General features: G+C 34.1%; 1 protein-coding gene and 1 pseudogene across 1 annotated transcript in view; one reads left to right on the plus strand and one right to left on the minus strand.

Annotated features, from left to right (window-relative positions):
• The window catches only part of SGCZ (sarcoglycan zeta), a 781,719-nt gene that overhangs the window by 627,158 nt on the left and 135,761 nt on the right, over positions 1-18,800 (minus strand). The gene's annotated exons all lie outside the window — the stretch shown is intronic.
• LOC107502673 overlaps positions 1-18,800 on the plus strand; it is a 76,995-nt pseudogene that overhangs the window by 53,981 nt on the left and 4,214 nt on the right.

The following is an 18,800-nucleotide window of genomic DNA, read 5'->3' on the forward strand; positions in this document are numbered from 1 at the left end:
ATGAAGTTTTAGGGATACACTGGTATCTAATGCAGTATATATTAGCTGTCCAAGAACTCAGAGGAGCTGAAAAGATAAGAAGGGATTTAAAGTCTGAGCAAAACATGTAAAGGATCTGTATCATCTGACAGGTAAAGTTGCCAGAATTTCACTAAGTTTTTTGAATATGTACTGCACACAAGGCATTCCAGACTCCTAAAATATGGAGATGAAAGCAATTTTCTTTTATTAGAGAATCCACAATATAGTTAGGGAGAATACTTACTAAGTGATGATTACTAGTTAAAGACTACAGAGCCAGAGATAATCCATAAAACCACATACAGTTCTCACTAACAATGAAAGGCTAATAAAAGAGCCACTTGAAAAAAACTGAGAACTGCTGTTTAAATAAAGAAAACAGAACCTATCCACCGATGTTGCAGTGCAGGATATCAGACCCACAGCGTCTTTGAAGAACATTATCTATGGAGATCAATTTCCTGGGAGATCATTCAAGAAAGAAATGTATATTTCATTTCAGATCATTATATCACATTTTGTATGTGTGTGTGTTTGTGTGTGTGTGTGTGTGTGTATGTGTGTGTGTGTGTGAATTGTCTCATTTAAACAAATTGTTAAAAAGGTATATCATAAAGACAACCTATATAGAAGTGGCTTTATTCTAGCTAGTAAACTGTGGCTCTTTTAGTGAATCAAGTTATTCATAAAATAAATAAATAAATAAAAGTCTTATTGCCCAATATGGCAAAATAAGTTCACTACACTATGTCAAACCCAATTATTTTTAGATGTTTGGTTGAAGCATTTGTTGTAAAGATCCTAAGTAAGGCCTTTTCTAAGCCTGAGGGTAAAGAGTGCCATGTTTGACTGGTAGTTTCTGCCACTCACCAGGGAGAAAGGAGTGTTCAATCTCAACCTAATCCCTTAAGAAGCTATTTACTTTGCATTACACTGAAGCTTGTGGAAACAGAATCCATAATATCAATGATGGCTAACATTTATTAAGCACTTTCTACCACTGAAGGACTTTACATGGATTAATTCATTTAATCCTTACAATAACCTTGTGAGATGGAAACTAAGGCACAAGAAAGTCAAGGAATGTGTACAGGATGGCAGCTAGTGAGCGAGGTTTCCAACTCTGCAGTAGACTATAGGGAAAGTACTCTTGCCAGCTACACAATAGAGCATCCCTGTCAACCACCCATGTTAAATTATTCATAGGTCAATGTCAGCTAAATCTGAGGAGCAGTACTACATATTCAAATATTATTCAAATAAACAGTCAACAGGAATCTTGTAGGTGTGGCAATCTCTCTTACTTAGCACTTCGAAGCCAGCCAGAGGTGTTTCAATTCTGCAGTCCTCTAAACTAGTTAATTTCATTCTAGTGTACATGAAATGTGAGAGAGGAAAAAGTATGGTTCGGAATTTTCACAGACTCAAATCCCAGTGTGTTTTTTCACAAATAACTATTCTGAGCTTCGAGGTCCTCAGATCTAAAATGAAAATATGTAAAATAACATAAATTTGCCTAAGTAAGGTAAAATGAGGTGATATACTGTAGAGCAAATCCCTGATATTAAACTTTTCTGTTGTAATGTAAGTGCCTGACATGGAGCTTTTGATTGCCCAGACATGCATTTGAAAAATATCCATCTTGAATAAACATATTGCCAGCTATTTGAGACAGCCTTTAGCCAAACAACTCAGTAAGGAGCAAGGCCTCCTCCATCCATGATGTTCCCCATCTAGAAACTCCTGAATAAACTAGATAACTAATCTCTAGAGTGACCTTAAGTTTCCTTTCCTGTGTCCTAACTCCCACTCCTATGTTTTATTATTATTTTTTAATTTTTTAGAGAGTAAATTAAGATTTATTTATTAACCATGAGGAAAATTAAACAAGTGAAAATCTATCTATAGGTTTACCTTGAACTCAAAAGAACTAAATTGCCACAAATGCAAGGTGATCTCTTTTTCTTATTTCAATCAAAAATGAAATTTGCTAAACACTAATTTTAATTAAAATTTTAACCTGATCTTGCTACCTTAATATACCCTCTTTGTGCTCCTTCTCTTTTCCATCCCCTCCACACTTGTTTTAAAATCACCAATAAAGTAAGAACCTGAGAAAGTGTAGGCGTCTCAAGCTCAACTCTAATAAAGTCAGAGCCCCAGGTCCAAGCTTTTTTTCTCTCTCTCTACCTTGCTATGTGATCCTCAGGCATGTCATATACCCTTTCGTGACTGTGAGTAATAAATCTTGTTCTTCAAATTCCCTAATGGTTTTGCTGAGGTGCATCCTGCAATCATAAGAATCATGGGGGTCGGGGGGAGGAAATGTCTGTGGAATTCACTAGGACAAGAACCATTCCTAGATAAGAACATCAATATCAATAGGCAGTGAACAACACAACATATACTTAAACACCTAGCACAATGCCTGATATACAGTATATCTTCCAAAATATTATTTTCAAAGCTGCTTCTTACATGTCATTGTATATACGAATAAATAAGTTTGGGTACCATTTTAAATGCAACATTTCTATGTTTACTTATTTGAATATATGCAAATACCATATAGAATTTATATTTGTAATTATTTGAATATAAAAAAAGGATTTCATTTGTGATTATTACAATCATGTGCTACCTAACAATGGGGATACTTTCTGAGAAATGCATCATTAGGTGATCTTGTCATTGTGTAAATATCATAGATTACACTTACACAAATTTAGATGGCATAGCCTACTACATACCTAGGCTACATGGTACAGTCTATTGCTCCTAAGCTGTATGCCTGCACGGCATGCTACTGTACAAAACAACACAAGGTTAAATCAAGCACAAGAGAAAATGATGCAAGAAATGTTATAAACACAAAATGTATGAGGCTGCTGTCGCTGTAACGCGGCATACTATTTTACAGCAAACTTTTTTCTAAGTATCGAAAGAGAATACACCAAAATAATGATAACAAGTATAGTATAGTAAATATATAAACCAGTAACATAGTTGTTTATTATTGTCATCAAGTATCATGTACTATTCATAATTGTATGTGCTATATTTTTATACAGCACAGCAGATTCGTTTTTTGTCAGTATCACCACAATGAACGTGAGCAATGTGTTGAGCTGTGGTGTTATAATGGCTTCAATGTCACTAGGTGATAGGAATTTTTCAGTTTCATTATAATTTTATGGGACTACTATCATGTATGCTGTCCATCATCAACTGAAATGTTATTATGCAGTGTTCCATCTTCAATTTATTCTTTTGACATTATATTTTGTGGGAAATGGGTACTTTTTATATGTGTGGTATGTTCAGAAGAGTGCCATATGAATCCTGCATTCTACAATGTCTGAGATTATGATGTGTTTTAATATCATAGCTCTTTTCCATTTATAGGTCTATACCTAGGCTTCTCAGTACCACATTACCCAAATGGTGATATCATATTTGGGAAAAAACTCTTATTTTTTAAATATTCCTAAATGGTAATTTTTTTAAGTAATTTTTAAACCTTGTGAGAAACTTTGGTAAAATACATGTAACCACAAGTTTATGGAGCTTTCTAAAAGAATGATTGATAAAGGCATCCATTGGAATATTTTATAAGAATCATTTATGAAGATAAAATGCACATACACACACAAATAACATGGCTCTGTTTAATAAACTTATAGTTCATTCCTGTGAGTACAAACTCAGGGAAGTCATTAAGAGCAAAAGATTCTCTCTTCCCTAAAAACTCTTATACTGAATACAGTATAAATCCTTGATTTTTTAGTAATATCAAGATCTAGGCTATTCTCTAAGATGTGTTTATTCAAAATCATTTCTATAAAAAATATTTATCAATTGATATAGATAGTCCTCCTGTATAATTTCATTTTAGCGTGTTTTTTGATTACAGAAAGCATCTTAAGATATTAGATTTGTGTTTATAGTATAACTATCTTAAGCATCATTAGAATCATGAGTTATGTTAGCTAACATTAGTTACTTCATCTGTGGCAAGTGATTAAGACTATAAGTAGGCTTTGGAATCAGAAAGTTTGTATCTATGGTGGCTATCAGCTGCAAAATTGATCGCAGGAGGGTTTTTATGCTATTTAGTCTCCAGTATTTCAGCGAAAGGAATACTCATTATATAGTACTCAAAGTATGATTTCAATGGTTTTGTAGGGTTTTATCATTTTTACACACTACAAATTGTTTTATAAAAGGCCAATTGAAAACATTTAAGTTTTTCTCTATTTTACATATATAAATCAATAATCTATACATTTTTTATAAGAATCTTTATTTTCTTAGAATATATTACTCAAATTGGAAATTTTCAGCCAATATGTGTATCTCTTTTGACAATATTGATATATCTTATCACACCGCCTCAAAAAAAGTATAGCAACATGCACTCTCATCAGCAGTTATTAATAGAATCAATTTTCCTGAAATCTAACCAACACTGGTTATGATCATATTTTTAAAATCTACTTTATGGAGAAAGTAATATATTTTATTTAAGTTTATATTTCTTTGAGTACAAGGAATCTGAATACTATTCATATACTTATTTATATTTTGCATACATGTGTGTTTTGCATGTTATAGATAGATATAATGGCTAAAGTGACACTTATTGTTCATATTATATAATTCCAATAGCTTTTAATTTTATTTGGTACTCATTTAATTAAAGTAGCAGGCTATTTCTCCATTATAATTATACTTCATATGTTTGATATACTTAAATTTGCAAAAAAAAAAAAAAAAGTACATAACCAGGAAGTGTTTTGAAATACAAATTTAATATCAAATAGATAAAGGAATTTTTCTATTTTGGCTCATATGAGTCATCTTACAAGTCCATGAAGTAGCAAATTTGTTATTTAAGTAGCTACATGAATAGATATAATTGTATTCAACATATATTTAAATACTAATGTTTCTAACAAAACAAGTTTCGGCTCTTTTTCACCCTGTTCCTCATTTTCTTTCCTCTATGCTAATGGTTGTAGTATATCATACATGGTAGTGAAATAGCCTTAAGTCTCCTATTGGACTTTTTTTAAAAAGGTGATTTGGGTTCCAATAAAAGTATGATTGTATTTAATTGACTATAATCTTTTATTTTTAAAATGAATAATTTCATTATTGTAAATGTTTTAATTAAAAAAAAAAAATATCTGTCCAGTCTTAGAAAAGTGCACCAAGCGAGAGTGAGCTATAATTTATTTGAAGCATATGTAACAGTAATGTATTGTTTTAAGTATCTATACTTCCCAAGTCACGATAAATTGATAAGATGGCAAGATGGTAAATTTTGTTAGAAATCTGATTGGAGAGCTATATAACTTGGATTCAAGCATAGTACTGAAAAAAAAGTTTGTGAAAAACATGCATATATGTGCCGAATTTAATTTCTCTCTAGACTTAAAATAAGTAAAATAATTTTTAAATTATTAACATGTGAAAATGTATTTTCTAACTGTATGGATAGGAAATATATAAAATATAGTCCCTAATTTTCAAAGTAATGAGGCATCTTACATTATTTAAACCTTAGAAATAATATTTATTTTTTCTGAAGAATTTAATTAAATTGGTTCATATTAAATAGATATTTCACCATGATCTAGTATCTTGAGAAAAAAATCGTAAATGCATATAATTAATTTAAACTTTTTGGGTAAGATCAGTATATTTATAAATGTTTGGGCATCATTTTTTAAAGTGTAATTTTTCAACTGTGTTTATAATTACATTGATTATATATTTCAAATATAACTTAGAAAATTATACAATTCCATATGTATGGAATAATTCTTATGGTCATCTAGTTACCACATAAGTAGGACTATATCTACAAATAAAAATGAATATACAATAAATAATAATTATGTAATTTATATAATTATCTTTAATTGACTATGTATATGCAGTTAATATGCAATAGGTTAATCAAACAATATTTAATTGACTAATCAAATTTGGAATAAGCATTTGCATAAAAACTCTTATACTGATTTTACTACATTTAATAATTTTTCTTTATTGAAAATAAGAAACTGACCAATTTTATCATGGAATCTAAGCATGTACCCAAAGACATAAATAACTTTTTAGATGGGGGAAGATTTTTTAATCCTTATGAGGAAATGAAATACATCAGGCAGACATTTGAAATCCAAGCAAATAGAACATATTAATTTACTACCCAAAAGACACCAAATTCTTAATCAGTTTGTAATATAATCTGTTCTGGTTTATTTTGGGCTGCATTTCCTTCTTACTGTTTTGTTGTTGTTGTTGTTGTTGTTGTTTTCGTGGAAATACTTATCTTATGAGAAAAAGTGTGTTCATGATAAAGATTCTTTCTTTACCAGCACATTCTGGCACTGAATTAAGATGATGAGAACTTTTTTAAAAAAGCAAACCTAAATTCACCTATAGAAAAGCCACACATATTTAAATCAATCTTTGGTTCACTAATCAACCCAATTACTGGATCAGAAGAAAGCTGAAGTCCAGTCGATGGTCAGTTCCCTTTCATGCTGAGGCCTCTCTGCTGGGGTCCTCAGTCCTCTGTGTCAGCTCCCCAGTCTTTTGCAATCTTGCTGTGCATTATTCTTAGAGACTAAGCAAAGTTTTAAATCAGACCACAGCTTGGGGAGCTGCCAAGTCAGCTGCAGCACTATGAGGTAATATACCCCACTGTGTTGCAAAATAATTTATTTCTAGATAGCTCATTATATTTCCTCTAAATTAGCCAGATTTAAAGGTGACCTAAAAAAAATTAATAAATACATCCTTTGGAAATAACATACCAAATTCACAGCCAGATTATTACCAGTCAGTTAACATATTGCTACGTTGAAACATTTTCCTCCTTACTGAAAGTCTATACATTCCTACCATCTAATAAACTAGTTATTTGATGTGAAAGTCTTTGTGCATATGTCTAAGCATAAATTTAAATATAAATATTTAATAAACTTTTGAGAAATATCATATAACATAATAAAATATCTTTTTTTTGTATTATAGCCCTTTTTCCTCCACCACATCAAACAACAATATGCTTTTTGTTCAGTCAAACCCGGGTTTCCCATGTGAGGTGAAAGGAGGGAACTTGATTGTTTTACTTGGAAACATACATTGCCCATTTCAGTGCTGTGCTCCCTACTTCAGTACTGGGAGTCATTAGCAGTTTCTCAAAAGGTACACATATTAGAACTTCCTGACTAGATGATTTGTTATTTTTGCTCATTTTCTTAATCACTTAACCGTTAGCCATAGAGCACTCTATCACTGTAACATGCTGTCTAGTGAGTACACAGAATGTTTTACCATAGCCCATAGCTCCTTCGACCACTGGTTGAGAGTCTTGAGAATTCATTACATCAAAGATTTTATTTTATTTTTTCAATCAGTAAATAAATTAAACATTTTTTTTTATTTTTTAGAAGAATAATATGAAAACTTCTAATGTGTTTCAAAATTAGAAAACTCAGTCACAAAGTTGGCTTTATATAGACTAAGTTTCTTGGTGGTTTTGAGCGTAATATTATTTTAAATTAATATTATTCTTAAATTTATACTTATAATGGTATAAATGCATGCTGATCCATTTTAAGTGGCCAATTATATAGATAAATCATATCAAACAATACGGCGGATTGTTTGGAATATACATTCAAATAAATCATGTTTTTCTTATCTAATTATTTTGAGGTAAAATAAATAGCACATTACTTGATAAAAGCAAGTAAAGGTGAAGAAACGCTTTCCTTAATATTTTTAAAATATTTTAAAATAATATAAAATGAAATTAAAATACATACTTAAAAATAGATTTCCTATATTTTAAATTAATTTCTTAGAAAAATAATTTCTCAAGCATATAACATATAAGCATAAGCATAATTCTTTAGAATGATGAAGTTATATTTGGAATATATTTAAAATATTTATATTTAGAATAGTTTTGAGATTTCTACATTTATAAATGTAGAAAATACCTGTTTCAATATACTCTGGCTCTCACTGCTTTTGTGTTACAAGAGGCAGGATTCTCTTGTGAAAGCCAGACACATTAAGTAGTAAATTGGATACCGCTTTGGTTTAAGTTGAGATGGGAGAATCAGCAGCCTTGCACTGAGCTGTGCCACTCTTCCCGACCTGCTCCCACAGGGTTCTCTGTGGAAAAGTTTGAAAACCATCGGCAATTCTCCTGCCCTTCAATGCAGAGCACTCCAAACAACCTCTGCCCATACACCCACATTCTCCTGCCAAATGAAGCTTAATTGTCATCCTCGTACTTGCATATTAGTTGGTGCTGATGTATTTATGGATAAAGCTTTAATTCTAAGCGTACTTATCCCCTAATCCATATTTTGTGTATACAAGTATATAAAATATATAAAGCATATATAAATACATATCTTATCTTGTTAATATGTGTATATATAAAATATTATATGTACAGTGTCCATGCTATATCGAATAAGCATAAATATCATCACTACAAACACTCAACTTAAAATTCTGTTTTGCATTCCACATGTCCATTTGGCAGGGGTGCATTGTTAAACTTGGTTCCCCATCAATTAAATGCTTCTAGCTCTGCTCACTCTTATTAAATCAATTAGAAAAATTCACTTTACATTTGGGTTCATTAGTTTATTAATTGTTCCACTGGGAAGCCTGAAACTCGTTGGCAGGCATCTCACAGACATCCTGTATGTAGTTTTCTGCAATACTCTTGATAGAGTCTGCCTTTATCTTTTAGTGAAAATATTTCACTTTGGAGTAGATAAAGTAATTTTTCCCCCCCAAAAAATAGGATCAGGAACTATTATTAAAATATAGTAAAATTTCAGAGATCGCTAAAAATCTATAGTGGATAAAGACTTTTCCAATTAGAATTGAGTTTAAAACATATTAATTCATTGAGAATTTCCTGAATGAAAATATTCAGCTCAGTGCTGTGAGAATTACAAAATTTGATGAGATTAGGATTAATTAGGAGTTAATTAGTCTCAAGTAGTCTAGTGAAGGTTGAGTAGAGTTAGGGAGACTTATCTTCCACCAAGAGCATAGCTAGAATAGACACAAGAACTTCTATAGTTAGTTTGGCAAAGGTAATTTTACATTATTTCATTATAGTAAATATTAATGATTATAATAGTATGAATATAGAATGATGAAGTAGTAAATTACAGTGATTTTATTTTTTATATATATTTAAACTAAAAAAGTAAAACTCAAGAATATCACCTTGGTTCATGGTTGCTGGATTTACACAAGACATTGGGCATACATTTTTGATATCAGATATAGAATTCATGTATACAGGAAATACCATGATCTTTTTACAATTATTTATTGACGTAATGAATAAACATTGCACTTGGTTTAATAAGCATTGTAAAATACCTCACTAGTGGATGAAATACACACATACAGAAATTATTGTCATCAAGGCCAATCATGTATTAAATATTATTAATAAAAACAAACAATAAAAGAGATATGGTATAATATAGATATTCTGAGAGGTCAGAGACTCTAGATTTGATGGCAATTGAGCTAGACCCTAAATGATAAGTGGATTTAGGATGAGTAAAAATGACTTTGTTTTGTGTGTATCTCCTCTGGGAAGGAAATGAAAATCATGTTCTATAGACAGGTACGTGGGCAAAAATATATGGCTTCACACATCTTTATATTTTTAAGACCTGAGTTAAAGCATGTTTGTATATATGGAGTTTAAATCAGTAACATCCAATTTTCTTCCTCTCCTTGGGGCAAAGCCACAGTAGTTTGGGTTTTAAGAGTGGGATTAGTTTAGTAGGCCAGTGTTAAAGTAATTCCGAGATGTCATGTTTGTGTTTATCACTTATTATTAATTATTTATGCTTGCGAAGCACACTTGTGTATGTTTACATCCATCTCTTGCAGATATGGAACAAGGGTGACTGCATTGATCTGTATCCTTGTGCTTTGCTACTCTGACAAAACAGATGTTCTCATCAGAATTGAAGGCTCCTTCCATCAGCCAAATTGATTGCAAGTGACATTTGACAAAGTGGCTAATCAGAGCAGTAGTCAGTTCCCTTCGGTGCAGACACTATCCAATCAGACAGATCCGCCCTGTCCAAGGAGAGACCAAATTAGAAGAAAAGGACCAGGAACTTTCCACCACACCGTTTAATGAGATGAGCTAACATTCAGAGACTGGTCAATAGATTTTTCTATTTTAATCTAAGGCCTAACATGAATGTAGAAGACTGCCACATCTTTAACATCCATTTATATACTCATATTAACTACATTCTATTAAATTATGTTGTTAGTATACTTACGTTGAACAATTTCTATTTTGGCTACTTATATTCTACAAAGAAGAGCATTTTAATACAATATAGTCATGTGGTTAGAAAATAACCAATTTCAATTTTGCTTAACTCAGTGTTTTCCAAGATATTTGATTACAAAACATGCTGAGGGATAATAGCGTCCACTGAACTTTGGATGGAAAATATCATCCTAACATATTTATTCCTGCTGGTAATAAATTATCTACCTGGTACACTTCTTTCACATCAATCTAAGCCACATGCTAGGCCCCCTGACCCCTTTAAAGGTTCAGTCTTCACAATTCCAAAAAAGAAAATCTAAGGAATGCTACTTCAAAATCTAATGTGCCTCAATTGTAGCTAGCTCTATATTCTAATCCAGGCTCGGTAACCTAGTTCCTTCCTGGTGCTTGTGCTTATCACTAATTCATAAAATCGCAAGTGTCTTCTCTTATTTGTGGCTTTGTTTTGACACCAGGTCTCATATTTCAGCCTATCCAAGCACATAAGATCTTGTCATGCTCATACCAGCCCTTCTGGAAACAGAAGACACAAATTCCATGAGCACAATAGAAACTTTTTTTTTCTTATCGATTCTCCAACAATTGTGAATTTTCCTAGTTTGTTGTTGTTGTTGTTGTTTGTTTGTTTTGTTTTTTGTTTTCTGACACATAGTCACTTATTTATCATTTATCCTTTGCTGGATGGAGAATTTCCATTCTCTTTCTATAGCCCTTTCTTCCTGGCTGGGTTTCCTCACATCCTCTGTAGCTGATTTCACATGAATACTTGCTTCCATGGGATTTATGTCTGGTCTATATCAACTCCTGTGCTGACCTGCACTCCTAGTCTTGAGCATCCAATTGAAAAGGAGTTTACTGTGTATCTCCATCATTACAACCACAAATAACTAAGAGCTGGCCTCTGAGAGTAATTAGGAGGAGAGTGGTTTAATACCACTTTGAGTTTAATGAAATTTGTTAACCATAGAAAAGAAAGTTGGTGGAGATTAAGTTTTATTTTACAGTTTTTTACTTTTGTTGTTGTTGTTGTTCAGTGAAAATGTCAGAGAACTCTTTTATGAGATGTTCTACTGTCATACAGGTTTCTTTTCTCATTGATATTTACCTGGAGTAGTTTCATTCAGTTTGGGTACTTCTGAGCAAAGATTCTGAAGAAAGCATTTCTTACTGTTTATACATATGCTTATTATGAGTTTGACATAAACCAGCATGTCACACTGTTCTGTGAATGTCAGAATTCTGACACCCAGATCCAACAGTTCTCATATTTAAATCATGACCGCCTTATCTTGATAAAACTGAAAGCAAGAAACAAATTTTGTATCTAAGGAATGAAATTAACATGATGTATTTGACCTTTGCAAAATAGATGTGATATGAAGAGACTAAGACTTAGCAATGCCTCAAAACCTAGTACCTTGACAACAACTATGAAAAATAATATCACCCAACATTCTTCAGGTATTGATAAGTATCTACCTATAAATGAATGTTTAACTTTTATTCATAATGAAATTATCTATAAATACTAAATAATGGTAATCATTAGTTTTCAAAATCATCTCAACATTAATTAAAACATTTTTATTTCTCCTAGTTTTTCTGATGTTAATTCGTATGAGTCAATTCAGCTCAATTCCAGCCTTACCTATGGGGCCCTCGATTTCCATTTAAATATGCGCTGGCCCGCACTTTTCAGGCAGAATGCAGCTTGGAGGCTATGAATAGTTTATACGCCAGTTTCCACGCCAATCTCACCTCCACTCACACAGGTGAAGAACCCAGAAATTACCGTCCCTGGAGGGCTGCGATAAGAGACGTCAGCTTTCCCCTCCATGGAAGATCCCATGCTCTATGTCTTGGGTGGAAAGAGGCAGTAGGATAAAATGGTTTAAGGCGTAGGCCCTGAGTTCCTACTTGGATATGTAGCTCTGCTATTTCCTAGGTGTGTAGTCTTTACGAAATTATTTAAATTCTCTAAAACTCAATTTTTCAAAGGCTTCAAAACTAATTTGGAAATGGCCAAATCACTTCTCTGCTTTTAATCTCCCATTACCTGCAGAATAGTCTATTCCTTGTGGTAGGGCATGCAGGGTTTTTCGCAATATGGATCCCACCCTGCATCACACACTCACATTCCAGTTAGGCATAATAACTAGCAACGATTTGCTATGCAATCTTTAGTAAATTCCTGGCCTCTGTGCCTCAGTTATCACATCCACAAAATCAATGTTCTAATACTATATACTTTATATGGGTATAAAGTATATATGTTACCCTTTCATATTTATGATAGGCCTTGTCTAAAACATGCCTTTGGGTATATAAACATGGAAAAGTTCCAGGTCCTGCAATGAAGAAACAGATAATGCATGATTGTGTAAGAATTTCAGAAGAAACATGAAAACTAGGACTAGTAATATGACAATGATGAATAGCAGAGTTACTGATTTATATGGAAGCCAGAGCCATTTCTAGGCAGTAGTACGGCCCTTGTGGAATTAAGAAGGTCAGGGGCTTGGAGCCCCTTTGTTCAAGGTTCCTTTGACCATGTGGATTACTCGTTTGTCAAGGGCTGCTGGATACCACTGCCAACTAGTAAGGATCATGAAGGAGACCTTGAAAGGCAGTGCTTGCTCAGCTCTCTGAGCTCAATCACATTCTTGTGATGTTCAATAAAGCTTGTGAGCAGAACGAATCATTGTCCTTGAGTTGCATTTCCCCACAAACCCAGCTTAATACCTAGGAAATACCTCTTTAAGCCTTTGCTGCTCCATTGCCTGAAAGTCCTATCATCCTTGATCTATCTTTTTCACTTAAATTCCTCTTTTCCTTTATTTTTCTAACAACTAAATATTTAACTTCAGCGAAATATACCAAGAGTAAAAATGGATAAAGATATATAGTGATAAGATGCTCTCCTACTGTTCATTTTAAATCTGTTTAGAAAATGCTCTGAATCAGTTCTTTATCCCTGGACAAGTCAATTGCTCTCTGAAGGCCTTGGTCCAGAATGATTTTTTTTCTGTGAAACATCCCTCCTCACCCTTTTCCCCCAATCCCAGATCAAGTATCGCTGTTTATAACACCAATCTCAAGGGCTCTTCCCTTCCAGACCCTCAGATCTAAGTGTCCTTTGGAGCTTCCAGCTGTGATTCAGGAACTCGTCCCATTTTTCTGCTTTTTTACATGAGACTATATGAGCTTATCTGAGAGGAATATGTTGTTGTTTTCCTGTTCTACTGTGAACATTAATTGAAAAAAGTTTTCCTTGTTCTTCCTATTATACTTTCTGTGACATGAAAACAGGAACTCTTATTTTGGCATCCAAACATTACAGAAGGTCATTATTACATGAATAATAAACTCATTACTTAATGAGTAAATTGATGAATAAATGAATGGATGTGGTTTATCTAAGCTTTTTTTGCCTTAATGTACATTAAAAAAAAAAAACATGTATACATTACTTTCATTGCAATTTTATCTTGATCTAAACATTTGTTTCCTCTCCAGATAAAGTCATACTCAAAACTGACTAAGGACGTTTGTTCAAAACTCAGTTTATATGCAAGCTTAATGTGAGCTAAAATGTCAGTATTATTCATACTGCTCCGCTTCATTAAATCCACCTTCCTAGTGACTTGAACTGTGTAAAATTTATTTTTTAAAAAGTCCCCAGATTGTGCCTGTGTCAGCAATGCAGCACCTGTTAGTCATCATGGACCTAATTCACCTCTTGAAGCTATTGCTCAGCATTCTGACAGGCAACGTTTACGGCAGACAAGCTGAAGTTGAAGGGGATGGATATATAAAGAGTGGATACAGCCGATCACTCACCTCTGCCAGATTGTACGAGCAAGGCTCTAAGTGTGTGAGGTCATGCTGCCAACAGCCATGAGGGAGTGTGGGCTGCAGTGTCCTTAATCAGGTGTACATGCTTGGCATTGCTGTGCCCTGATTAGCACTGTGTGGGCCAATCGGCATTAGGCTGGAGCACAGCATTTTTGGGGGAAGAACATATGGGAAGTACAGATGTTCGAAGGGTGGCTTCACTCCATGTGCAGCCAGCAAACCTCCTTGAAGAATTATCATATCTTATCTTGAATAAGTAAATGCAGGAAGGATTCGCATAAAAATGCTGTCTGAGAAAGAGTCTGATCTTTTTCTATTCACAGACTCCTTACTTGGTTTTCCTATAAGCACCATGACTTTAAAATGTGTCCTCGATGCACACAAACACTACTTTCCTCTTCCTATGACCAAAAGAGAAAATATTAATAGCATCATATTCCAGAAATAATCTAAGATTCTATCTTCTAAAGGAGTCCAAATGTTACTAGGTGATATAATTTATCAATATGCATTATTACAGTATTCATTATATGCATTTATTAATTAAACAAGTTTATGAAGCAACTGCAATAGACTAAACATTTTAAAGGGATAATAGACCTAGGCATGTAGAAAAATGAAGACCAATAAAAAGGAATTCATTTACTTACAAAGGACACAATGTGATATGGTGAAATGTAAATTAGATGACAGACAAGTAATTAGTTCCAATTCTTCCAATAATTAGCTGTGCTCTTTGGGCCTCGGTTTTCTCACTCAGAGCTAACCATGTTCAACTAAATGAATAAAAATGCTCCTTCCAGGCCTAAAATGTTAAGAATTTATTTTCTCAAATCGTGGACTTAATTTATTTATTAATTTATTCATTTACACAAGAATTTCAGAGCCTAATCTGTCCCAGGCACAGTTCAAAGTGATGGAGACTCTCTGGTTATAAGACACTTGGGCTTACATTCTGGTGTGGCAAGACAAATTTTATCGTGTAAGTTCATAAACAATATACTATCAAGTAGTCATCAGGACTGTGAAGAAAAGTAAGACAAGGAAATAAAATAAAGAGTAGTAGACAATTTAGTTAGGATGGTAAAAGTAGATGCTTCTTTGATACCAACAACAAATAAGCATAATAATCAATTAACAAGATACTTTTTGATAAGGGTAATGTTCTTCTAACAATGAAATATGATTTTAAGAGAAAGAATTGGGGCCATAGCTTATGTTGGACTTTCAGACCATCCTGAGGAAGCAGGGTTCTCCAAGTTCAGTGGGAATGATTTTATACCAGGGATTGAGATGACAATTTTACACTAAAGAGAATGTACTCTGACTGTTTGCTTAGAGAAGGGGTTGTAAAGAGTAAGGTAAGAAACAGGAGGACCATGGGTGGCACGGCATAAGGCCAGGTGAGAGACAACAGTGGCTTGCCTACAGTGAAAGCAGTAGAAATGAAGTAAAGTTGGTAAGTTCATGATAAATGGGATGTGAGGACAGAAAAAAAAAAGAGAAAACTTAAGGATGAACCCTAATTTTCACCTGAGCAACAAAGAAGATTGATTTATTATTTGTCAAACTGGAGAAAACTTGGGGAGATTAAAATCTGTGTAGTAGGAGCGCTAGAGGTTGAAGTGAGGAGGAAGAGCAGTAGGGGATCCTGGGCAGGAAGAAAATTGGGAATGTGGCACCATCTGAATATGCAAACTTATTAAAGGCTAGCAGAGAATGCCAGGCAGTATTCAATGCCTAATTTGAGATTTTGGTGATTCTTTTAAAGGACAATTAGTCAGTAGGACTGTGTGATATTTTGAGCAGTATAGAGGTACTCAGCAGCAGCTGTGGAGTAGGACAATTGATGGCTTCACCCCTGACTGGGGTTTTGCTTCATGGGCAGGACAGAGGGAAACACCAACATGGGAGCAAAGCATTTTTGCAAGGAAGTGGTTGTAATGATGAACCCATAGCATCTAAACTGGATAAGGATGGAGCAAGAATGTTTAATGGAGAGTGAATAAGCGGTAGAGTCAACGGACTAGCAGTCTGGATGCACTTGCACAACTTTTGGAAAGGGGGTGCCAGATTAAAAGGGCAGGAAGAATGAAAACTAGTTGTGAGACAGTGAGATATCTGGGATGCTGAAATGATATTTCAGAGATTTTAGGATTATTGCACTCCAAAGTACTCTCTCTCTCTCTCTCTCTCTCTCTCTCTCTCTCTCTCTCTCTCTCTCTCTCTCTCTGTCTCTGTCTCTCTCTCTGTCTCTCTCTCTCTCGGGCTCAGAGTGCTACTTAAAAACATCAACCACCACTCCTTTATCTGAGAAGCTCCTTGTCTTAGGAGTATCTGCCTCCCTAAATTAGAAGTTAAAATTCACTTTCTCAGCCCCCTTGGAGCACTGTAATCTGCAATCCATTTATCAGACTCTATGGCAGAATTTGATTCCAAAGTTGGTGGCTAGGATAAGCTTTTACCCCCAAAAATATGCATTTAGAAAATGTGATAAAACACTCATCCGGCTCCAGAGGCAATGGTGGCAAAGGTCGCACCCTGCACCTGCCTTGGTGGGGCCTGCCATGGTGTCTAAATAGTGGCATCGGTGGTGTTCACGCCCGAGTAGCCCTGAGGGGGAGATCTGGGTACTGTTCCATACTGCAAAGACTCCAGTCTCGGTCCTTGGGCCTATGTAAAGACTTTGTGTGCTACCAAATATCCTTCGATAAATTCCTTTTCTGCTTAAGCTAATGGTTTCTGACTGATTCACAGACAGTACTGTCCCTGGTGATAATGAGGTCCAGCATTTGAGTAGGGCAGTGAGTCATGGAGATGAGGCCATCAAGAAACGGAAGGACCTGGATATTGAATTATAGTTAAAAACTTTATAAATTACTCACTGGGAATGTCTGATAATGCTTGCTACCAAAGTAAATGCATGTAAACATCTGGACATCCAGAAAAAAAATCAGCAAAGAAGTTCTTGTGAGTCATTACGCCACCATCATCTTTACCACTCAACATGCCCACCCACTGTGAAGGATATAGAAGGTCCTGGTGTAGCTGCTTGGAAGACACTGACACGAAGGATGTTTGTGAGTTCCAGTCCTTTCTAGCTCAAGGATTTTAGCACAGTAGACATACAGAAAGTCATGTCTGAACAATTAACAATTAGTTAAGAGTTTAATGTTTTGTTTCGTTTTGTTTTTTACTTGGGTTATTTTAGGAGCTTTTTGCTATTCTAAATCTGCCAGGTTCATTTTATTTATAAAAGCTGCCATGTCTCTTCATTTTTCAAAGAATATCACCAAATACTTATTTTCTCTTCTAATAAGACCAAAGCCCGCAAGAATGTCTATAATTGAACTCTATTTTATCTATTGAATCTGACTTCCTATTGAAATAGACAAGATGATATAATAGAAAGAACACAAGTTTTGAGTTTACACTGCACTGGCTCTAGCTCTCTTGTTTTCTATGTGACCTTCAGCAAGCTTCAGTTTTCTGGTACATTGTTTAAAAAGATAATAATGTATATACTTTTTACTTTAGTAAGTTAATAATTTGCTTTATGATTTATAACATATCTTTGTCAGTTTTTCTCCGATAATAATTAGTATGTTCTAGTGGGAAAAAAAATGACTTTGGACATAGTTTTTTTTTTTTTTTAATCAATGTTCTATTACAGGCAAGTCATTTAATAGTTGAGTGTGGACAAAATGGAAATAATAATATCCGGCCCGAAAGATTGTGTGAGGGTTAAATATGCATGTAAGGCACTAACTATAGTGCATGGCACATAAACATACACTAAATAATTTTGATTATATTTCTGAAGAACTAGCTATATAGTTTTGTTGTCAGTGTTTCATTACTATGACCATGTAAATGTTTTCATTGGTAGCCAAGCAGTGTATCATGATTATGTTTTCTCTTTTTCTTAACATTTTTAGTTTTTGTTAGGTTACCTGTGCATTAGTTTGCTAAGGCTGCCTTAATAAAATGGCACGGACTGAGTAGTCTAAACAACAGAATTTTATCATCCACAGTTCTGGAGGGTGGAAATCTAAGATAAAGGTGCGGGCAGAGATGGTTTTTCCTAAGGCCTCTTTCCTTTGCTTACAGAGTGCCACGTTCTCATGGTGTCCTCGCCTTGCTTTTGTCTGTGTGCATGTATCCCTGGTGACTCTTTTTCTTCTTATAAAGACTTCAGTCATATTGGATCAGGATCCCATCTTAAGGCCTTACTTTATTGTAATCACTTCTTTAAAGACCTTATCTCCAAATACGGTTGGTAGTGAGGGGTTTGGTATGTCAACATATACATTTTAGGGGAGACACAATTCAGCCCATAACATGCTGCATAACAAATAACCACATAGCTTCACTGGCCTTCAACAACATTTATTTTTCGCTTATGTTTCATCTAGGCTATAGGTAGGCTTCAAGTATGCCCCCCATATCTTTCTTAGACCATGGCCTATGCTGAAAGAGAAAACCCAATCTGGGGCATGCCTTTTGTGAGATGAAAATATAGGAAGTTGAGCTGAAC

The sequence above is a fragment of the Rousettus aegyptiacus genome, unplaced genomic scaffold (genome assembly GCF_014176215.1).
Source record: "Rousettus aegyptiacus isolate mRouAeg1 unplaced genomic scaffold, mRouAeg1.p scaffold_m13_p_11, whole genome shotgun sequence".
Lineage (NCBI taxonomy): Eukaryota > Metazoa > Chordata > Mammalia > Chiroptera > Pteropodidae > Rousettus > Rousettus aegyptiacus.